The 24,215-nt window shown below is 48.1% G+C and overlaps 1 long non-coding RNA gene across 1 annotated transcript; it reads right to left on the bottom strand.

Moving 5' to 3' along the window:
- Positions 1–133: 133 nt before the first annotated feature.
- LOC306650533 lies at positions 134–24,069 on the bottom strand. The gene is made up of 4 exons (XR_013760952.1): positions 23,819–24,069; positions 16,117–16,301; positions 15,669–15,831; positions 134–575 (listed from the first exon to the last, which is right to left on the bottom strand). It is a non-coding gene; the product is annotated as an uncharacterized lncRNA (long non-coding RNA).
- Between the last annotated feature and the right edge of the window lie 146 nt (positions 24,070–24,215).

Raw genomic sequence — 24,215 nt, 5'->3', positions numbered from 1 at the left:
GGGATTGTCCCTGGGAAAGGCCACTGCACTGCAGCCTGGGCAACATACAACAGAGCAGGATCCCATCTCTTAAAAAAAAAGAAAAGAAAAAGAAAAAAATTCATGCAAGCCTGGGATTTATCAGGCCCCCGGCTCCTACCCACCCCGCACCCTGTCCTGTGTTTGGGTACATCCGCCTTCTAGGAGAGTACATATTTAGGAGTTTCCGCGCACACAGCATCTGCCCCTCGACTTCCCTCCGGCAGGTGCGTGGTGCAGAGTGGGCGAGACCAGCGCTGCGCAGACACGGCGGGTGTTCGCTCCAGACTGTCGAAGAACGCACCAGCCTTGCCCGAGGGCCTGGGCCGGCAGGCCCCGCCTCCTGGGGGCGTGGCCCTGAGTGACGGGCCTGGAAAACGTCCAGGAGGAGCTGAGCCCACGTGCGTTCTGCATGCTCCTCTGCACCGGGCTCCTGATGAGACCCCAGGAGCCAAGCCTCGCGCTGAGCCCAGGCGTGAGTCCCCCGGAGCTGCCTGCTGGGGACAAGAGTGTTTCGGTGCTGGTTCTTCCTCAGATGGGGATGCGGCTTCCCGCTGCTTCAATAATTAAAAAAAAAAAAAAAAAAGAAAAGAAAAAAGTCCTCCTAGCAATTTAGAGAAAAGAAAAACAAAACAAATCAAACCCCGACTCTCATAAGCGCTAGTGGGAGACTCATTAGTGTGAGACATAATTTATGGTAAAAGAAAGACCAGTTCTGGGCACCTGGTATGAGGTTTATCAGGCTCAGAGAGGCTAAGTGACTGACCCAAGGTCACACAGCTTGTGAAATCGTAAAGCTGGGACTCAAAACCAGGGTTCTCTAACTCTACAGTCCATGTTTTTTCATTTTCTTTCCTCTTTTTTTTTTTTTTTTTTCTTTTTTTGTACCAGGGATTGAACCCAGGGGTGCTTTTACCACTGAGTCACATCCCCAGCCCTTTTCATTTTTTATTTTGAGACAGGGTCCTGCTGAGTTGCTTAGGGTCTCAATAAGTTGCTGAGATTGGCCTCCACCTTGTGATCCTCTTGCCTCAGCCTCCCGAGCCACTGGGATTATAGGCGTGCACCACTGCATCAAGCACATAACTAATATTTTTCAAACACTAAGAATATTACTTATCAATCCATTAATATATATTTACTGAGTTCATACACATGGTTGGTCCTGTGCTAAGTGCCTGGAGGTCATGATGAGAAGAATGAAGGACATTAGCATCTCTCTCTTTTTTTTTTAATATATTGTTAGTTGTAGGTGGACACAAAACCTTTATTTTATGTGGTGCTGAGAATCGAACCCAGTGCCTATATGTTCTAGGCGAGCACTTTACCACTAGCCACAACCCCTAGCGTCTCTTCCGCGTCCTGACTGCTTCATAGACAATGTCATGTGGCCATCAAAACATCAAATCTGGAAGATCATCCCCACTGTATAGATGTTGGACCCAGGATCACAACTGGTCAGGGGCAAAGACTGAACTCGAATCCGAGCTCTTGATCTCTGATCTGAGGACCTTTTTCCACCATAATCCTCGTTCCATTCATTTGTTGTTTCTAGCTAATAATAAAAGCAATAGCAAGCTGGACGTGGTGGTGCACACCTGTCGTCCCAGCAGCTCAGGAGGTTGAGGCAGGAGGATCACAAGCTGGAGGCCAGCCTCAGCAACTTAGTGAGACCCTAAACCACTTAGCGAGACCCTGTCTCAAAATAAAAAATCAGAAGGGCTGCGGATGTGACTCAGTGGTAAACTGCCCCCAATTAAATTTCCAGTATCCCCAAATAATAATAATAATAATAATAACGTCATGTCTACATTCTTCAACTTAATGCATATCAGGACTTGGCTGGGGCACCCCTTTCTCCCCTGATTCCTGGACAGGTCAGTTGCCTCGTGGATGCTGGTGCAATTGAGGAAAAAAAAAAAAACCCTAAAAAACCCCTTCAGCTTCACTTGCTCCAAAATCCACTCATTCTGGAGGTCGCTCAGCTGAACAGATTTTTAGTCTCCTGCTCGCTGTGCCGCAGACCGCCGCTCCGACGTGCGGGTTATGACGCTGACGGTTGCCTAGGTAACTCCGGGACTTGAAGGCTGCTTTTGCTAAGAACATGGATCTCGCTGGAGCCTGCAGGGGTCAGATAGGTGACAGGAACTGGGTGAAGAGATTTCCATCTGAGACCTGTTTTGTCCAGAACTATCAGACAAGACATCCCTCTGTCCCTTCCAGGTTAAAGACACACCTACCAGGTGTGTCTGCCAGGTCGGAAAAGAGCAGACCATAAAAGAACTGGCAGAGAGGGCTGCTGCCCAAGTTCTGGAAATTTCCCGCGCGTTGCAAAACAAGGCACGACCCCCTCGTCCCCTTTACCATCCTCTCTCCCCCCCTCCTGGCTCAGACCCCGCATCTGTGACCTCTCCGTTCCTTGGGGAGAGAGGCCGATTCACTAACTGGGCTCCTGCTTCTCCATCCCATAAACTCGCGCTGTTAAGGGTCAGCGTTGTTTCTTGCGTTTTCCGCTTCGTGACACCAAATAGAAAAAGGATCCTGCTTTGGGGACTTCGTCTTTTAAGGGGGAAGCAAATGTTATCGGAAGTCTGGTCCATCTCCAGGTCCCGGTAAGAGACTGTTCCTGGAGTAGGGCGGGTGTGGGGGAGATTGGCCACATGCATCAAGTCTCCCTGGGCCTGGCTGGCTGAGGGCGACAGATGTAGTATCCTGGGGAGGGGAGATTCACCAGGGAAGGTTCCACACAGGAGGGATGCGGGCACCACAGGAGAGTTGATCTTTGGGGCCTCGGAAGGATGAGAGACAGGGCCACTTCCACGTTTGCATGGAAAAAATATATATATGTACCAGGAATTGAACGCAGGGGCACTCAACCCCTGAGCCACATCCCCAGCCCTATTTATATTTTTAGAGACAGGGTCTCCCTGAGTTGCTTAGGGCCTTGCTAAGTTACTGAGGCTAGCCTCCAATTCGCGATCCTCCTGCCTCAGCCTCCCGAGCTGCTGGGATGACAGGCCTGCGCCACCGCACCAGGCTCAAAGAACTACATTTTAAAAGGCTTAAACGGACACCGTTAACAGCACCAAATAAAAGGCCAAATGCCTGCTAGAGGTGCTGCTGAAGATCCTCCCTCATTCAAAACTCTTGATCACTTGGGGCTGGCGGTGTAGCCCAGTGGTAGAGCACTTGCCGAGCATGCACGAGGCCCTGGGTTCCATCCCGAGCACCGCAGAACAAACAAACAAAACCAAAAAGCAAAGACAACCTCCCATGTTCAAGACCGACATAGACCCAAAGGTCTTCTCCTTACGACCCGCGTGGCGCCACCGTGTGGCCACAGTGGAAAACAACATGTGATTCTCTGGGCCCCACCCACTTTGAAAAGGGGGTACTTGAGTTTGCTGCCTTTTTGCGCACGCGCGAGCATCAGTGTGGGGAAGAAAGGATCTGTAACATCTGTGTTAAATGCAAAATAGTTTTGCCTTTAAGATGAGACTGCATTCATAGAACTCCCTCAACTGGACACACGGTAAAACCCCCTTCATACATAAATGGAGTATAATCTCTCATTTTTCTGATTGTACGTATTATAGGATCACATCGGTCATCCAGCCATATATGTATGTGAGGTGATAATGCGGGCTTCACTCTACTCTCTTTCCTACCCCAAACCTCTTCTCCTCCCTTCACTCCCCTCTACCTAACATAAAGTAACTCTATTCTTCCCTAGCGCCCTATCTCCCCTCTTACTGTGATTTAGCATCTACATATCAGAGAAAATATTTGGCCTTTGTTTTTTTGGGGTTTGGCTTATTTTGCTTCACATGATATTCTCCACCTCTATCCATTTACCAGCAAATGCCAGAATTTCATTCTTCTTTAGAGCTGAGTAATATTCCATTGTTATATATGTGCTGAATTTTCCTTCTGCATTCATCTGTTGAAGGGCACCTGGGTTGGTTCCGTAGTGTAGCTATTGTGAGTCAAGCTGAGATAACCCATGTATAAGGAGGAAACGGTTTTATTTTGGCCCATGATTTCAGAGCCTTCAGTATGTTTTCGCTTGGCCCTGTTGCTTTGGGCCTGTGGCAGTGCAGTATATCATGGCAGGAGCTCATGACAGAAGAGGGTCCGTTCATCTCATGGTACTCAGAGAGAAGAGAGAGGAAAGGGCCACCGTCCAACAGCTCCCTTCAAGGACACACCCCCAATGATCTCACTCCTACCAGGCCCCACCTCTTAAAGGTTCCACCACCACCTGTGTTTGTTAAAGGTGATGGCCAAGTCTTCAACTCCTGGGTCTTTGGGGGACATTGAAGATCCAATCCATAGCAATGAGGCAGTGCTGAGAAACAGGGACAAAATCAAATCACGCAGAGAAACAGGCTGGGGCGTGTTGTGCTGGGTGGCTACATTCTTTAGACAGATGCAGACAGATTCTTTTCTCTGTCTCCCCAGTAGATAGGAAAACGATACAGCTAAGCAAAGACTTGAAGGAGGTGAGGGAGGAAACTGTGGAGATGTCTTGAGGGAACAGCACTGGGGAAGAGGGAACAGCATACACAATGGCCCTGAGGAAGCTCCACATCTTGAAGAGCAACGAGACTGGAAAGCTGGAGAAGAACAAGCAAGTCAGAGAGAGATGACAGAAGATGGGTTCAGAGAGGGAACGGAGGCCAGATTACTGTCACCTTTGGGATCTTGGTCAGGACTCTTTTACCGATGGAATTTTAACAGCAGTATTGGTTTCCTGACGTCCATTTTGCAGATGAGGAAAACTGAGTTCCCGGGCAGATTTTGCCATGTCTGAAGGGACCCAGGAGAGAGGTAGAGCCCAGGTTCAGAGCCAAATCTGACTCCCCAAAGATGAGTGACCAGCACAGGGAAAATGAGAGGGGGCACTCATGGACCCAGCCAGAGGGTGAGGCCACAGCGGGCAGGGGCAGCTGGCATGGAGGAGCGAGGAGCCAGGTCAGAGGGTCACGTGGCCAGAAGACGGCCATCTTTCCATCTCCCCCCAGTTCACCCAGGGAGCACCTCTTCGACCGTCAGATCCTCAAAGAGCTCTGGCTTAAGCGAAGACACCTGTCCATCAGCAATCCCACCAGAACACGAATCAAGGGCCCATCTCCTGACTCAGAGATCAGGTAAATATGGTTGATCATGAGTAGCTGATTGACACGCCTGTTGTGCCCCACTAAGCAGGAACGGTCTTATCCAGTCTGAGGAACTCTGCTTGGGACGCCTGGAAACACACCAGTGCTGAGTAAATCCTTCCCAGGCCCCTGGGGTCCAGGGAGAACTGAGAGGGACAACGGGCTGAGCCTGCCAGTGTGAAGGCCACGGGCAAAGGCTGAGGACTGTGCTAGGACGTTTCCCCTCTGCAGTAGGCATCTCTGTTGCCCCTGTCCCTCTGCAAGGTGACTTTGCAGCTGGAGAAAGGGAGCCTGCTTCTCCACGTGTGCATTCACGCTGACCACATGACTTGCTTTGGCCAGTCAACGGTGGCAGACGTGACAGTGTGCCTAGTCCTGAGCCTGGACCCAAAAGGTGCTTGTGGCTTTCCTTCTATCTCTCAAACCTGCCGGAGGACATAAACCCTGTGGAGCAGAACCTAGGAGCCGCAGCTTACGGTCCCCCGGCTGGCCTGGCAGCCACCTGACTCCCAAGCATGGTGAGGACCCAGTGCAGATCAAACAGACCTGCTGCCCAACCCACAGCTGACTTCAAACCGTGTGAGAGAGACCAGAACTGCCCACCTTCATCTGCAGGCCTGTCGTCTCATGAGCAATGAGTACTGTTTTGATCCATTGAGTTGGTAGTGTTTGTTACGTCAAGCAGGTGGCTAACTGACACGTCCCTGTTCTAAAGTTATACTTAACAGAGGTGGGTGACTCAGGGGCTTAGGGTATAACGTCTTTTTGGAAATAGGGAGAAAATAAATAAATTCCAGAGATTTCAGAAGGAATATTGGGATTTGGGGATATGACTGGAACAGGGTAAAAATGATCCAAATTACCATGATAGAAAGAAAAGGGATAGAAATGTCTGGACGGAACAGTACCTATGGATGCCAAGTCAATGTGTACCTTCTTCCCCCATAGTGATGGGGACACCCGTGTAAGCTAATAAGTGACCGTCACTCCTGCAGCAGAATTGACACTTGCTGGCAAGCTAACCCATAGGATCCTTCCTGGAAGAGCAGGAAGTGGGTTTCCTTCCAGCAGCCACTGAGAAATGATCTGTTGCTCGTTTTCATATAGGCGCCTGTGTTTTTCTGTCCTTGTTTCATTTTGGTTTGATGATGGGGACGAAGCTCAGACCCTGCATGTGCTCAGCAGGAACTGAGGGACACCCCTACCCCTGAGACCTTTCCTATCCATGGAAACTTCCTGAGCCAAGACAACCAGCAGCCATGGAAAGAGAAGAAGAGATGGAGAGGTAGGGGCCACCGTGGCCTTTTACAGATAAAGTCGGTCCCCCCATTTTACAGATAAGTAAACTGAGGCTCAAGAGGTGGGTCGCGTCGTAAAGTGCCAGGGCTGCCAATGGCAGAGTGTAGGCTGGAAGCTGGGGCTCCTGCCATCCAAGTCCCACACAAACGAGGAGCCCTGAGGGCTCCCTGGAAAGACGGAATGAGCTAGAAGCAATCTAGTTCTTCAGCTTGGGGGAGGGTGCACGGGGGTCCATGCACTATTATTTCTCCCTTGTGCATCTTAAATGCTTTATCCTTTTTATACAATTTAATTCTTTTTTTTTTTTTTTTTTTTGGCAGTGCTGGGGACTGGAACCCAGGGTCTCACACCCGCTAGGCAAGCACTCCACCGCTAAGCCACCTCCCCAGTAGCCTTATCCTATCCTCTTAGAAGCCATGAAAACTAATTAACCTGGGCCGTTTCCCAAACCCCTGGTGCTGCCATTTCGAATCCCCAGAATATTCTTTATGAGCCTTTTTGTGCAGCACCTGTAAAAAACCAAGGAAAGGCGGAGGGGAAGAGCGGAGGAAGGACAAGGGGGAGACCTGGTCCTGCCCAGTCACAGGCGACGCGGGGCATCCTGGGGCTTGCTGACTGTGCACCTTGGAATATGCCCAAATGACAAGGCTGGGGTGGCCCCTGATTTTAAGGGTTTGTCCTGTTTTTCTGCAAGAGGAGATCCCAGCTTGGGAGGGAAAGGCTCCCGGCTGCTTCTGTCGGTGCCCTATGAGGCCCCCTGAGCCCCTTCAGCCCCACGATGGCCTGCCTGGTCCATCTGGCAGTGCCCTGAGGCCTCTTCTTGCTGGATGGACAGTGCTGGCAAAGGAACGTCCCATGGGTGCAGCTCCAACCAATGGCCGAAGACAGATGGGTCTGGCCTGCCAAGCTCCTGTGGCCCTCAAGTAGGACATCTCTGAGCTCTGCTCGTCCCTAGCTCTCAGGAAGTCCCCAGACCAGTGGAGTGCACGCAGCCTCTGGGGCTTAAGTTGGCTGCCCTTTCTCTCCAGTCCACGGGGCCCTCTGGCAGTACACCCAGGTGACATGCCTACCTTACATCCCCGTCTCAGGGTCCGCCCTCTGACAAACCCCAGACTAAGGAGGAACATTTCCAACAAAGCCCCAGGGGGAGTCTGAGGTTCTCTCCTTCCTGTCCTCACACAACAGGGGGGGAACCCTCCAGGAAACCATCAGAAACTACCATCTCTGCAAACCCAGGCAGCTGAGAGAGTGTGGATTTCCAAAGCCAGCCTGCCTGGGATTAACCCCCCAGCCATCCCACCTGCCTGGCGGTGTCACCTCAGATAAGCTACTTAAGGTCCCCGGTCTCTGTTTCTTTACTTGTCGAGGAGGAGCCCTAGTTTCCCCGCTGCTGGGTGGATTTGTCCTGATATTAACAGTGACTGAGGTAAAACCTCAGTTTAGGAGTTCATTTAAATTGTCAGGAAGCATTTCTTAATAACCATGTCACAAAACTCTTGTCGGACCCGGTTCTGACTCCTCGCTAGGGTGACCCTACATAGCGAGTCTCAGGCCTAAAAACGTACATGGCATGACCAGTTTGGAAATGCCTCTTCCCCTGGGCTGGAATGCTGTTCTAGAATCATGCATTGGACAGATCCTTGTTAGCGGGAGCAGAGACCTAGGAACAGATCACAGCGCAGTGAAAAACGCTCTAAGTGACATCTGTGGCGGGCACTTGTGGACTTTGACTGACTGGGGACCTCAGCTTCCAGAGTCCTCACTTCCCTCCAGCTCCAGTATCTGCCCCTCCCCACTCGAGGCCCTCTGGGTCCAGGGGTAGCCACGTGACTCAGATGTGGCCAATCAGAATTGTCCATCCCCCTGGGCACACGGTGATTGGTTCAAGGATCAGCACGTGACCCAAGCTGGACCAATGAGATTCAGTTCTGGGATTTTTGTGGAGTTACTGGGAAAGAGAGGGCTTCCACTCAACTGAAAGCTGGTAGAGCCCTTCCAGGGACTTCTGGGGGCTGCCAGAGGAAGAAGCCCACCCCCAAGGGTCCCAGTAGCATGACTGAAACCTTTGTGTGTCAATTGTAACTGAAGCCAGCTCTGCCACCTGGACTTTTCTGATACATAAACCAATGAACCCTCTTCCAACTCCTTCTTGACCTAAGCCAACTGCTACCCAGAGTTCATCCCTTGGCGTCTCCCTCTGGAACAACCTCCCCTGGGGCCTCACTTCTGCCTCAGTGGCTTCTCAAAATTGTCCTTTCACCTCCTGATTCTCTGGCCCCTTAATTTGGGGGTTAACAAGAGACCCATAAGTACCAGGATTCACAGTCTGGGGCAAAACCCCTGAGTTCGCCAAATGCAGTGGGGACACCTATAATCCTAGCAGCTCCAGAGGCTGAGGTAGGAGGATGGCAGGTTCAAAGCCAGCCTCAGCAATTGAGTGAGGCTGTAAGCAACTAGTGGGACCTTGCCACAAAATAAAAAATAAAAAGGACTGGGGGGGGGGGTGGCTCAGTGATTAAGTGTCCCTGGGTTCAGCCTCTGATACCAAAAAAAACCCAAAAACCAAAAACACCCTGAGATGATTGCCTGAGGTCTCCTAGCCTGGATTTGGCTTCAGTTTCCCTTGAAACTGTAGATACAGCTCAGTGGGTAGAGTGCTTGCCTCGCACACACAAGGCCCTGGGTTCAATCCCCAGCACTGCAAAAAAAAAAAAAAAAAAAAAAAGAAATAGGGTCCTAGGCCCTACCCGACACCAACCAAATCAGACTGCATTTTTACAAAGCCCCAGGAAATCCACATGTACCTGAATGCTTGGAAAGTGGTCCTGATCTATGAACCACATTCACCTAGCCACATGAAGAAAACAGCAGAATATTCACACACACACACACATACACACACACAACTAACTTGGTTTGGTTTAAAATGAGGAAATTAGAAAGAGTTACTGTTTCCCTTCTGCACATTCCACAATGTAGTTATATTACTTTCATAATGAAAGAAAAAAAAATCTGAATGCTTAAAACTCAAGAAAATATGAAACGCAACATTTTATGATGTTCTAAAAACTAGTAAATTATGAAATTGTTATTTGTATTTAAAAAGTAGGTCCCACTTGCCGAGTGTTATTGCTTTTTATTTTAATTGTTCTTTTCCCTCCCTCCCTCTCATCTCCTGTCTCAAAAGCCTGAACACAGGAGCTTCTGAAGGCAGACTTGGGCCTCTCCCTCTTGGGACTGGCCAGAGACTGGAAGCCATCTTCTGTCTCCAAAGGGCGCTCACGAGTATAGGTCTTGTCATACCTGAAGAGAGATGAACATTCCCATCAGTACTGAAATTTAATTAAATGCATTAAGCATTAAATGAGATGGTGACTTGACTTGTCTCCAAGATGATCATCTTTCCTGAATCCTTTCTCTGCCTACACAAGATGAAGCCCCTTCCCATTCCTGAATTTCTCATAGTTTTCAAGCCCTCGAACTTGCTGACTTCAGACTGGCCTCAAACTGGTAATCCTCCTGCCTCAGCCTCCTGAGTTGCTGGGATTACTGGTCTGGCCTAGTTCACTCGTATTTGACCTACAGCACTTAGCATGAATGTCACTTGTCAAGGAAGCATCCCAAGACCCTTTAGCCCTGCACAGGACAGCACACTCAATAGCAAGCAGAGAAGAAAACAAACCAAAAAAGGGCGATTGTTGGTTCAGATTACAGAAAAGCCCAGGGAGGCTCTTGCCTGAAGTCCAGCTGGAGCTAGAGTTTCAAATGACATCCTTAGGAAGCTGCCTGATGACAAATCTCGCATGGTTCCTCCGTGAGGCCCCAGTCTTGGGTGAACACTCTCCTGGGTCCCCCATAGCAGCTCCAGATTTTTGACCTCCTAGCTTAGAAACTTCAGCAGAATGAGAACTTCCTCTTCCTGGATGTCTCAACAAAAGTCCCAGAGCCAAATTTCAATGGCCAGACTTCGATCACGTGTTCATCTTTGACCAATCATTGAAGTAGTCAAGGAATGGAGTGTTCTGATTGGCCAGGATCATGTGCTTACCCTAAACTACCCAAAATTCATCCTCACCTGGGCCACATGGACTGATGGAAGGTAAAAGTGGGTCCCCAAAGGAAAATGAAGATGAAGGCATGAAGCTGGGTGGGGAATAGTGACAGCCGTTGACAACAGGCTTCCTGTTACTAGTGTTCATAGCCTTGGTGATTTGCTTGGTAACATTTGATGGGCTTAAAAAAAACTATGTCTCTTAGCAACTTGGGAGGCTGAGGCAGGAGGATCGGGAGTTCAAAGCCAGCCTCAGCAAAAGCAAGATGCTAAACAACTCAGTGAGGCTCTGTCTTTAAATCAAACATAAAACAGGGCTGGGGATGTGGCTCAATAGTTGAGTGTCCCTGAGTTCAATTCCTGGTTCCCCCCCACCACACACAGAAAAACACCATATACTGATTTGAACAGTTATGAATGCCTGCACTGAAACTCCAAGGACATAGTAGGTGTTCATTTAATAATTAATGAATTAGCAGACTCACGCCAACTGCTTTGCCAGCTTTGCCCACTCACGTTGACCAGAGGTGATTTGGGAATGCTGGCAATCAGAATTCCCATTTTGAATCAGATTTGTCTACAGACGCAGCCAGAACCTCTGCCCCAGCTGTGCCCAGGGACAATCTGTACTATGGAAATGTTGCTCTGCAGACTGGGGACATCCACCTCATGGCCAAAGACAACGAGAAAGCGTTGTCAGATAGTACAGCCCCTGGGGCGGGTTGGTAGGAGACAGCGCTGGGGGGAGAGGTTTTGAATCCTTTGTACTATGGTGCCTGGCGCAGGACATCAGACTAAGGGTAGCTTCACAGTCTCCCTGGGTAGTGGTAGGATTATGTGTCATTATTTCAGGGAAGACTCTGAGGATTGGGGCAGCACACACAGGCCTCCCAGTTCACGCCCTGCAGAGGCAGGACAAGCCAAGTATCTGTGATCTGAAAATATGAAACCCCAAACGCTCCAAAAATCCCAAACTTTTTGAGTGTCACCATGATACCACAAATAGAAAATTCCATACCATCAAACTTTGTTTCATGCCTAAAATTATCAAAAATAGTGTATAAAGTTTTCTGGGGTCAGGTGGACACAGTGGCACATGTAATCCCAGTGACTCAGGAGGCCGAGGTAGGAGGATCACAAGTTGGAGGCCAGCCTCAGCAATTTAGTGAGACTTGGTCTCAAAATAAAAAATAAAAAGGGTTGGGGATGTACCTCAGTGGTAGAGCACTCCTGGTTTCAAGCTCCAGGACCAAAAAGAAAAAAAGTAATGAGGAGAGCTGGACGTGGTGGTACACACCTGTCATCCCAGTGACTTGGGAGGCTGAGGCAGGAGGATCAAAAGTTCAAAGCCAGCCTCATCAACTTAGTGAAGCCTTAAGCAACCTAACCAGACCCTATCTCAAAATTAAACAAATAAATAATAAATAAGTAGGGGTGGGGATGTAACTCAGTGGTAAAGTGTCGAGTTCAATTCCTGCTATCAAAAGAGAAAAAATTACCTTCAGTCTGTGTCTGTGATAGACAAGAAACAAACATGCGTTTTCTGGGGCTGGGGTTGTGGCTCAGTGGTAGAGCATTTGACTGGCATGTGTGAGGCACTGGGGCTCGATTCTCAGCACCACATATAAATAAATGAATAAAATAAAGGTCCATCAACATCCAAAAAGTATATTTAAAAAAAAAAATGAGTTTTGTGTTTAGAATTGGGCCCTCTCCCCAAGATAGCTCATGAGGTTTATGTGGATATCCCAAGATCCAAACCAACCAACAAGCACGACAAATTGGAAATACTTCCGACCCTGAGGATTTCAGAGAAGGGACGTTCAACCCGCCCTTGAACCCGAGTCCTCCAGACCAGCTCAGCTTCAAATCCAGGCTTTATTTGGAAGAAAGACAGAGCAAGATCCAGTGCAGGCGGACTGAGCACTGGTCCCTCCGCGGTGGTAAGGAACACATGCCTCTCTGTCTGGCACTCGGTAGACGGTGCCCTTGCCTGGGTGCCCTCTCGGGCATTGCTGCCCATGTGACCAGCCAGGACCTGCCACCTCCCCGGCGAGAGAGCCTGGGAAACGGGAGCATCAACAGATACACAAGAAATTCCCAGGAGCCCGGTTCCCGCCAACCAGATGTTCCCACGCTTTTCTGGAACACATTAGTGTCCTAGCAACTGGAAAAGGAGGTAGGGGGAGGAAGGGTCAGTTTCTTTCTGGAAATAAAATGGACAGAAACACATTTGTTTTAAGTTCATCCTTCTGGGGAAGCTCCAAGGGGGGTAATAAATCGATGATGAGAAATTCAAGTCAACTGTCATTGCGGTGATATTGACCGGACCCATTTCCTGCTTCAAGAACCCTCAGCGGGGCCGGTGCCATGGCGCGTGCCTATCATCCCAGCAGCTCAGGAGGCTGAGGCAGGAGGATCGCAAGTTCAAAGCCAGCCTCAGCAACTTAGTGAGATCCTAAGCAACTCAGTGAGACCCTGTCTCATAATAAAAAATAAAGAGGGCTGGGGATGTGGCTCAGTGGTGAAGCACACTTGGGTTCAATCCCTTGTACTAAAAACAAAAATTAATTATTGAGGGGGCTGGGGGTGTAACTCAGTGGCAGATTCTTGCATAGCAAGTGCAAGGTCCTGGGTTCCATACCTAGCACCACCAAATAATAATAATTATAATAATATTTCAATAAAATGCTTATTGAATTGATTCTATTTTATTATTTGCTGCTGGGTTCGGTGGCACATGCCTGTAATCCCAGCAGCTCAGGAGGCTGAGGCAGGAGGATCTCAAGTTCAAACCCAGCCTCAGCAAAAGCGAGGCCCGAAGCAACTCAGTGAGATCCTGTCTCTAAATAAAATACAAAATAGGGCTGGGGATGTGGCTCAGTGGCCAAGTACCCCTGAGTTCAATCCCCAGTACCAAAAAAAAAAAAAAAAAAAAAAAAAAAAAAATATATATATATATATATATATATATATATATATATAGACTTGACTTGAATGTTCACATTTTTGTCCCAGCCATCCTGCATTTTAACTACTGATATATTTTAAACTCCAGAAGATATTACTATTGCTTTTTTTACACAATCAAGTCCTGTTTCCATAAAACTCACATTTCCCCTTTCCATATATTTGTATTTCCATCTGGGATTACTGACCTTCTACTTGGAGAATTCCCTATAATATTTCTTTTATTGTGGGTCTGGGGTGCCAGGGGCACTTAACCACTGAGCCACATCCCTTTGCCCTTTTTATTTTGAGACAGGGTCTCATTAAGTTGCTTACACTCTTGCTAAGTTGCTGAGGCCAGCCTCGAATTTGTGATCCTCTCCCCTTGGCCTCCCAAACTGCTGGGATTACAGGTATGTGCCACCGCGCCTGCCTTCACCTTTGTTTCTAAGGGATATTTTCCCTAAGAGTTTCCTTGGGGGATTGGAAAATGTCATTCCATTGTCTTCCACCTTCCATCGTTTCCATGAAGAAGTTAGCTGTCCCTATTATTGATGTTCCTTTGAAGGTAATGTCTTTTCTACTCTGAAAGTTTTAAAGTTATTTTAATGGCCTTTGAATTTTTTTTTGGTTAAGAAATGTCTTCTTGCATATGACTTGGTAATCAAATATATACTAGGATAGATTTAAATTTAATTATATGTCATGCAATATGATTCTAGGAATAAATGGTATTGCTTTACTTTTTTTTATTTCAGTGCTACACATGGAACCCAGGGCCTGGCAAATGCTAGTAAGTGCTCTGCAACTGAGCCACATCCCCTGCAATATTGCTATCTTAAAGTGATGTTTATGATTTTTAAAAAATTAATTTAAAAAATTTTTGGTACCAGGAACTAAACCCAGGGGTGCTTAACCACTGAGCCACATCCCCAACCCTTTTTATTTTCATTTAGAGACAGGGTCTCACTAAGTTGCTTAGGGCCTTGCTAAGTTGCTGAGGCTGGCCTCTAACTTGTGATCCTCCTGCCTCAGCCTCCAAGGCTGCTGGGATTATAGATGTGAGCCACCACACCCAGCTCTCTTTGGGTTCTTTTGATTCCCTCATGTGCAAAATGCTTTTGCAGTCCCCTCACCTCCCTATGTCTCTCTCTCTTTCTCTCATACGCACACACACACATCTATTTTATCATAGGCAGAAGCAAATCTCTCTCACTCTATCTTAAATGAAGGGTCTTAAAAGCCATTATGAACCCACTAATCCTAAAATTACTTTGAGGACAGATGGGGACATTTCTAAAATTGAAGAGATAATAAAATATAACAATGATTATAGATAATATTTTGAAAGCTTATGAAATGCCAGACTCTGCATATCACTCCCTCTGCCTCATACAATTTAATCCCTCTAAGAACCATCTAAGGTAGTCCTCTGTGGGCATTATTATCCCCATTACACAGATAAGCCCACTGAGACTTTGAGAGGTAAAGTCGGTTGTCCAAAGAACTCCTAATTACAATATACTGCCACCATCATGGGTCCTAATTTTGTCTTCTTGGGCCCCAGAGAATAATTATGCTATTTACCCCAGAGATACAACACCACGATGCTTTAAGTTGCAAATAACAGAAAACTGGTTTAAATGAGGTAGAAAAGAAGTCTGGGGAAGTTTTCTGAGTGTTGATTCAATTATTCAGTGATCTCCCTGAGGGGCTGGTTCTTTTCTTTTCTTTTGCTTTGCCATCTTCAAAAGAGTCTACCTTATTTTCACATCTTACCTCACTATAACAAAATGAATGCCACCTTCCAGGCATCACGTCTTAATTCATAGTCATCCAGGATAAGGAAAACTTCCCCAGAATTCTAATAGGCTTTCTCTCAGGTCAATCATGGGCAATGGGGGTTCCATAATTGATATGGATCAATCTAGTTCAACCCCTGGAAATTGGGAGAAAGCCATCTAGTGCCGCATCACTTGGACATGGGGTGATCCCCTGAATGAGCCAGGCTCCTGCAGCAAGGACTAGAGGAAAAGAGACTCTGAGGAAACAGGTAAACAGAAAAATGGAGAGAGTGAGAAAAATAAAGAAATAAAAACTTAAAAATTCAAAAAGGGGGAAAAATCTACAGTCTAACAGTCATATACTATTCAAACCTCCCAGTCTTCAGTAGCCTGATGCATGAGACGTACCTGACAATGAGCTTCCAGTCTCTAACAGGGGGTCTCAGGATGGGAGTTGCCCCACCTAAAGATGGCAGCTTCTGCTTCCAGGATAATCCAAGATGGCGGCACTGGTTTCCAAACATGTTGTCAAATGGGGAGCCACTGTGGGCACCGAGTCCACATGGGGGTCCTGAAGGCCAAAAGGAGGAATAGAGATGGCACTACTGAGATGGGAAGCAAATCAGCACAAACAAGCTTGGGAAAAGCAAATGTAAACTGCAGTGAGATACTACTCCACACCATTCAAATGGCCTTACAAAAGAAAATAGGAAAAAACTTAAACTTAAGAATACCAAGTATCAGTGAGGGTAGGAAGCAAATAAAAGTCTCATACGTTGCTGGTGGGGATGCAAAGTGGTGCAGCCACTTGGAAAACAGCTTGGCAGTTTATCTTATAATGTCACACTTCACTTACCAGGTGGACCTTCAGTTTCCTCTGAGTAAACCATCCAAAAGACATGAAATCTTCTGGCCACACAAAAACCCATGTGAATGTTGGTAGCAGCTTCATTCTTAATCACTGAAAACCGGTAGCAGTTCAAATTTTCTTCCATTTTGTGAGTGGATAAAGATGTTGTGGTATATCCATACGATGGAATACTATACAGCAATTAAAAGGAATTGGGGCACAGTGACATAGGTGAAACAGAGATGCATCATGCTAAGTGAAAGAAGCCAGGCCTAGGAGGCTCCATACTGCATAATTGCAATCACAAGCCTCTAGAAAAGACACGCCTCAGTGACTGAGCATGAGACCCTGAGTTCAATCCCCGTACCACGAAGAAAAAGGAAGAGAAAAGAAGAAAGAAAAGAAAAGACCCAACCAGAGGTCAGGAAACAGATCAATCTTGCCAGGGACTGGGGATAAGAGGGCAGAATGATCACAAAAGGGCGTGAGTGACTTTGGAGGGATGTTATGGTTTGAATGTGAGGTGTCCCCACAAAGCTGCTGTGTTCACGGAACAGCTGTTTAGAGGGAAACCGACTGGCACCTCATCAGTCTAAGAGCTGTGACCTCATTGGTCCATCCTAGTGTGAAGGGCCTGACTGGGTGGAAACTGCACAGGTGGAGCGTGGCTGGAGGAGGTGGGTCCCCAGGGGTGGGCTCTGGAAGGGTGGGTCTACCCCTCTCTCTGCTTCCTGGCTGCCATGATGCTCTGCCTCACCTTGGACCCAGAGCAATGGAGTCAGCCGTCTATGGTCTGAGACCTCTGAAACTGTGAGAGGCAAAATAACTTTTGCCTCCTCTACGTTGTTCTTGTTGGGCATTATGGCCCCAGGGTTACCATTGCACTGGAAGTCATCCAATGGTTCCGTGTGTAGACAGTGTGGTGAGGGCAAAACCACACATTTCATAAAAGCTCACAGTCCCGTGATGCTAAAAAGGGTCCGTCCATTTTATTGTAGATAAATTCTACCTCAGTTAAAATTTTACCACGTGGCATGGTGGCACACACCTGTCATCCTAGCAGCTCGGGAGGCTGAGGCAGGAGGATTGCAAGTTGGAGGCCAGCTTCAGCAACTTAGTGAGGCCCTAAGCAACTTAAGGAGACTTTGTCTCTAAATAAAATCTAAAAAGGGCTGGGGATGTGGCTCAGTGGTTAAGCACCCCTGGGTTCAATCCCTGGTACCAAAAAAGAAAATTAAACTAAGTAGAAAAAAATGATATCCTATAAACTTAAGATTTTAAAATGCCAAACTCTTTCCAGAACGGTCTGTAAAAAAAAAAATCTGTGTGAGGCAAGAGAGGTAAAGCAAAGGAGCTAACACTTCAGTTATATGATGTAAATAATAAGAATAACTGCAACAATACAAAGAGCAGATTTCACGCATTAGTTACTGTGTCAGCACTCATGCCAAACGCTCTCCTCACATTATCGCATTTCATCTCCACAGCAGCTCTGGGAAAGGGGGAGGCTGGTCCCCGTCTTACACACAACAGCTCTGAGGCATCAGGAAGTCAGGAAACCATCAAACCCGGCCTAGGGCCTAGCTAAGTTGCTGAGGCTGGTCTCCAACTCATGGTCCTCCTGCCTCAGCCTCCAGCTTTTCTTCTTTAAGTGCAGGGTCTTTATAATGAGTCACTTTCCCACTTTTGGGCTTAGTTCTGCCATGTAAAATGGTGCTATTAGCAACCTTTTCTCTCTTTCATGACATTTTGAAGACCATGACTGGTTCTAAAAAAAGAAAATAAATCTGCAAACCTGGAGTAAACAGAAATGGCTTTAGACATTTCCAGACTCATCTCAAAAGTGGAATCTGCTTATTTAAAGACATCTCTCTGGAGATGTTTAGTCTATTGACACTGAGCTGGATAAAGCATCAGGCAAGTAAAGCAGTTTCCTGGTGCCCCCACATATAGGGGTGTAAAAGATCTCCAGAAATGTGCCAAGATGGAGAAAATGATCTATTCCAAGATTCCTTGGGGCAGAGTCCTCTGGGGGTAAAAAGATGTACAGCTCTTGCCTTGCATGTGTGAAGCCCTGGGTTTCTTCCCCAGTGCTGGGGGAAAAAAAAGGTGATAAAAACTTTTGCATTACTATAACAAAATACCTGAGATAATCAACTTAACAAGGAAAAGAGGAAAGATTCTTTTGTTTTATTTGAGCCACTGTTTTGCTAAGTCACTGAGGCCGGCCTCGAATGTGGGAATCTTCCTTTCTCAGCCTCCAGAGCAACTGGGATTACAGGTATATGCCACTGAGACTGGCTTAAAAGATTTATATGGACTCAGTTTCAGCGGTTTCAGTTCATGGGTCACTTGGCTCTGTTGCTGTGAGCTGTGGTGACGCTGTGAGCTGTGATGACACTGTGAGGGACCAAACGCAGCACAGGCAGGCAGCCTGGAAGAAGGGGGGGGGGGGAGTAAGGGGCGGGGCCTTTCAGGACACGCCCAGTGACCTCACTTCCCGCTCACTCGGCCCGCCTCTTAAAGGTTCCATGGCGTCCCAATAGCCCGCAGGCTGGCAACGAAGCCTTCAAAGCGCATGCCTTGGGAGGACCATTTTCCAAACCATAGCAAAGGAATCCTTGTTTGGGGAGCCCCTATATATGAGATAAGTCTGAGATTGCTGAGAATATTCCCACTAAATGATCTCAAGGAATGTGTGGCAGAAGGCGGTTTAGCAGCCAGTCCTGAATTGCAGAGGCCGATTCTGACCCCCGCATCGTCCTTCTCCTCGACTTCCCCACTCAGCGCTGGGCCTTTTGTGAATAATAGCGACTGAACTGCTTTCATAAAAGAGCAGTTTCCATGCAACTAAAATCCTGCTGTTTCTACAAGGGACCCGGGGTACACTTCCCCTGACGACCACTTGGTGGTGAGGTGAGGGGAGAGAAGCCAGCTCCCAGCTTCTCTGGCTGACTTGAGGGTGAGAGGTAGGCTCTGGGGCCAGCGTGCTTTCTTTCCCCTCCAAAATATTACAGGGTTTCTTAGCCCTGGCTAGATCGTATGACCACCTCAGACTCAACTCTGCCCACCTCTCTGAGTGACCTTGGATCCTTTCCTGCCCCTCTACCATCTGCCTGTGCCCACAGCTGCAGAATGCAGGGGTTGAAATGACTTCCTTGCAGCTCTAAGCATCTGGATGTTGTCTACTAAGTGTCCCAAGTTCCTTACCTACTATTATTATAGACACTCTTCAAGGTTGGGGGTTATGAGACCCACTTCCAATAAGTGATCAATGAGGCTCAGAGACATTCAGTGATTTGTCTGAGGTTGTGAGCAATAAGTAATTCCCTAAGGATGTGGATCACGGGCTTTGTCCAAGTCCCTAATCTACTCCATCACCAACTGCAACTCCTTGCACATAATAGGTGCTCAACAAATATCCATTGAGTGAATGAATGACATCACGGAGCTGCGATTTGGATCTGGGAGTGGGTGACTCCAAAGTCTTTGCTCTTTCTAGTGCTCTAAACTGTCCCCAGAGAGATCAGCTGAAAAAATATATATGTATTTTGTTTTTGGAAGGGGAAGGGCAGATGAAAATGTAGAGTACCAATTGTCAGTAGCAATAAACACGGAAGGAATCAATTAAAGCTCAGGACAATGGGGAGGCCAGGTCCAGACTGAGAGCTTGGTGTGATGGCTTCCAGAGGAGCTGGAAGCAGAACACAAAGACTGTTCTGGAACCTGCTGGTTCCTGCAGTAATTGCACAGCAAAGGTTAGGGCATAATTGTAAGTGAACTTCCCCCAAAGGACGGGTTTGTACTGAGGTGATTGCCGGCCCCCAGGGTTCTCTGAACTCCGGAGTTCTCTCACTGGTACAAGGTTCTGGGAGTACGTACCCCAACATGCATATTATTTATAAATGGCATATATGTCCATTTGTCAATCCAGATATTAAATACCAGTAAAACTTCTTTGCTTTATTTTTTTATATGACAAAACCCAGTGGCTTAGCCCAGCTTCCCCAGACCCGATTCTGCCCACCCCCTCCAAAGGCTGGTATGTTCCAGAAAGTGCAATCGGAATTGTAGAGCACCAACCCTGAGCAGCTGAAGCACCTCCTCTGCTCAGAGGGCCTGGGGACCCGGCTGGGGCCCAGGGCCTACACCCTCTTGGTGAATGACCCTGGCTGACTTGGATACCTGCCCTTGTTCTTGGCTCCTGCCTGCGGCAGGTCTCATAATCCCCACCAGGGGTCAGGTGGAGACCTGCTCAGAGGCCACAGGGTAGGCGAGATGGGAGTGGGGCAAATTCTCTCCCATGACAGGTGGGCTCTGTGCTACCTGCCCCTGGAATCCAGGTACCCTGTGACTGCTCCGGATAGAATTTGGAAGAAGCTATGCTGGGTGTTTGGGACGGGCACAGCCAGGGTACCACGGAGGCTGCGGGCCTTCAGATCAGCTGGACCCACTTTTCTGAGGGGCCCGACCCCACCAGCTGCAGTTCCTCAGGGTCCCTCTCCCACACTCCCAAGGTACTCGCCTAACCAATGAGAGTGGCTAACACTCACCTGGAGCCTACTAGGAGTTGATCCCATGGATTCATTCAGTCTCATCAGATAGGTAGCAAAGCACTCTTAGCCCCATTTTACAGATAAGAAAACTGAGGCACAGGTCAGAAATGTGCCAGTGGCCATACAGTTTGGATGTGGATTTGAGGTCAGGAGGCTGGGTTCCTCAGCAGCGTTTCTCCTTCTTCTACTTCTGTGTCTCGGATCAACCCTTCTGTTATTGCTCAAGTGACCACTATATATATCATTGACCTTATTAATATCTTCATTACAAACACTCCTTGGCTTCTGATGGGGTGGAGTCCAGAGAAACCATTATATGTTAAAATGCATCGACTACACCGAACCCACTAGCTCAGCTGCCCCGCACTGTCGGGTCTTGGTTCTTTCTCCTCGTGATCGTGGGGTTGATGAGGATCTGCGGGGAGAGAGAGCTGTACCGTATATCGCTAGTTTGGGAACAGAGCAAAATTGGAAATTTCAAGGACAGTTTCTACTGAACGCTTATGGCTTTCACATTACTATAAAGTCACCAAAATCATAAGCGGAACCATCCTAAGTTGGGGATCATCTGTATATTTTTCTCCTGCTATAATTTGGATCTTTTTTGGGGGGGGTAACAGGGATTGAATCCAGGGGTGCTCAACCACTGAGCCACATCCCAAGCCCCCTGTTTTTTTTTTTTTAATTGTATTTAGAGACAGGGTCTCGCTGAGTTGCTTAAGGCCTTGCTAAATTGCTGAGGCTGTTTTTGAATTCATGATCCTCCTGCCTCAGCCTCCCAAGCTGCTGGGATGCACTACCGTGCCAGCTTGGTGCTTTTTGGAGGTGGTGGCACCTTTAAGAGGCGGGGCTTATTGGGAGATCTTTAGGTCATCAGGAACATGCTCTTGAAAAGGGGATTGTGGAACCCCATTCCCTTCCTCTTTCTCTCTTCTGCTTCCCTGGTGTGAGATGAACAGTTGTGTTCCAACATAAGTTCCTGCCATGTCTGGCTGCCACAGACCCAAAGCAACAAGGCCAACCAGTTATGGACCTGAAACCTCCCACTTGGTGAGTCAAAACAGACCTTTTCTCTTTTTAAGTTGATGATCTCAGGTGTTTGTTATAGTAACAGAAAACTGACTAACACATCCTCCAAACACTGACCTACCAACATCTCTCCTTTTACCATGTCTTCCATCCTCACGTTAAGAAATTTAACTGGCCTCTGTGTCCAAGTTCCTGACCCAAGGGATTTGCAACCATTAAAAAAAAGATTGTTCTGTGATGCTTAAGTACAGAGCAGCCTGTGAGGCTGCAACAGGCCACTGGGATAGCCTTCCTCATGCACACCGTCCATCTCCTCTCCTGCCACTGGAGACTTCTGAGGCCCACGCCTCTCAGGCCTCCTTTGCTGAAACCTCCTGTCCTCAGCACCGATCTCTTTGCCTCTCTCATCAGCAATTCCAGCCCTGTCATGCTGGAGCCCAGGCATCTTAACTGTGGAGGCCATCAATCTGGCTGTGAACAGGAGTGATTTGCAATTCTGCGGCCAGGGGAGACTCACTTCCTTGTTAGAAGCTCATGGCCATTTGCAAGGTTGTAGAGTCAGCATTTTGAAAACTTGGATCTGGGGGGCCATCGACCCCTCCCTCACCCCAGTCCTCTGGGTCTGCGCCCTGACTGATGAAAGTTATTAATAATTCAGGATTATTATGAATAACTAGGATGTGACCTAGGAAGGGTCTTATGAGCACAAATGAATGTGAAGTTTATCCGTCCTATCATGGGGGCAGTGCTGTCTGGGGGTGCCTTGAAGCGTGGCAGATCTGAATTCAAATGCCAGTTCTGCTACTCCTAGATCTGTGACTTGGGGCAAGACACTTCACCTCTCTGAGTCCCAGGATCCTCATTTGTTAAATGAGACTATTTATTATACCAGCCTTGAAATGTTGGGGAATCTGACATCTTCCTTACAAAAGGTTCACTTCTGAAGGCCAAAATTCATATGGCTGCATTGATAGCATCAAGATACCTGGGATCCCACCACTGAAGTCCTTTTTGGGATAAAAGCACTGGGTCCTAGCTCAACTCGACCGGTTAGGACATTATGATGATCCTCAATTTGCAGATGGGGAGTCTGAGGCTCAGAGAGGTAGGTGATTTGCCCAAGGATACACAGCTCAACACCAAGATCCTACAGAGACTGCTCGCCACTTTCATAGGGGGAAGAATGTGCTTTGAGACAGTGTCTTGCTAAGTTGCTGAGGATGACCTCGAACTTACAGCCTCCCCACCTCAGTCCCCATCACCTCTCACTTGCTGGGTGTGCACCATCACACCTGACTTCGCTTTGCTTTTATCACTTACAAAGCATCTCGGAAATGGCTTCCCATTGGTACACAAAGAACACGTTCCCTTTTTATGACTGCATAGTACTCCATGACCCAGGTTTTACACACAGACACACAAGCACAGATACGCACACCATTTCCACCTCATTCCTATGGAGGGAAGCAAATCTGACTGTTCTGAGAACAGGAGCCCCCTGCCTCTTTCCTGGACTGTTCTTCCTCACCTCTAAGAGCTGTCTGCCAGCCGACTTGAGCGGAATTGTCATTACATACAATGTGAAAAACTCAGACAAACCTCCCCACCCCATCCAGGCTTTGCTGTGCATTCACTGACAAGCCCTACCCTCTCTGAGCCTCTTTTCTTTCCTCCGCAAGATGCAAACCTGTGGTCTCCCACTCAAGGCAGGGGTGAGGACTCCTGCGGAGAGTCCTGGATCCTTTTGACTCTCAGAGAATTGAGACCAGAGAACATGCAATCATTTACGGACTCATTCCTTCGTTCATGGCGCATTCATTCATTAATTCATTGGGCACTCATTCATTCAATGGTACATTCATTCATACATGGCGCATTCATTCATTCACCCGCTCATTCATTCATTCATCCATGGCGCATTCATTCCGTGGCTCATTCATTCATTCACTCACTCATTCATTCATTCATCCATGGCGCATTCATTCCGTGGCTCATTCATTCACTCATTCATAGCGCATTCCTTCCTTGGCTCATTCAATAGTTCATTCATTCATTCATTCACTTGCTCACTTATTTCCACTTTCCTTGCACTCAGCTGACTTATTGATCTTTCCCTCACTCACCCGCGTGTCCACCCAGTCGCGTTCCTCCAGGGCCTTGTCCCCTCCTGCGTTCCTTTGCTTCTTCATCCCATCACTGATCCATCCGCTCGTTGGTCCGTCCGCGGGCTCCTCTCCTCCTCGGCTCACTCATTCGTTCGCCCTGCTGTTTACTCCTGCATTCATTCATTCACGCGCCCATTTATTCCCCGGACCCCGCATTCATTCCTGCGCTGACTTCTCCACCCCTTCGCCCATGCCTGGGGCTCCCTCTCTGGCCGGTGGGTCGCAGAGCCGCGGGGAGCCCGGGAGGCGCCCGGTGCGCCAGCCGGGCGCGCGGCCCCCGCGCTCCGCTCCCTCCGCGCCGCCCCCGCCCCCGCGCCGCCCCGCCCCCCGCGCGGGGAAAGCGCGCGCTCTCGGG

Source organism: Sciurus vulgaris (assembly GCF_902686455.1).
Source record: "Sciurus vulgaris genome assembly, chromosome: 19".
Lineage (NCBI taxonomy): Eukaryota > Metazoa > Chordata > Mammalia > Rodentia > Sciuridae > Sciurus > Sciurus vulgaris.
This window is presented reverse-complemented; position numbering and strand designations above follow the sequence as displayed.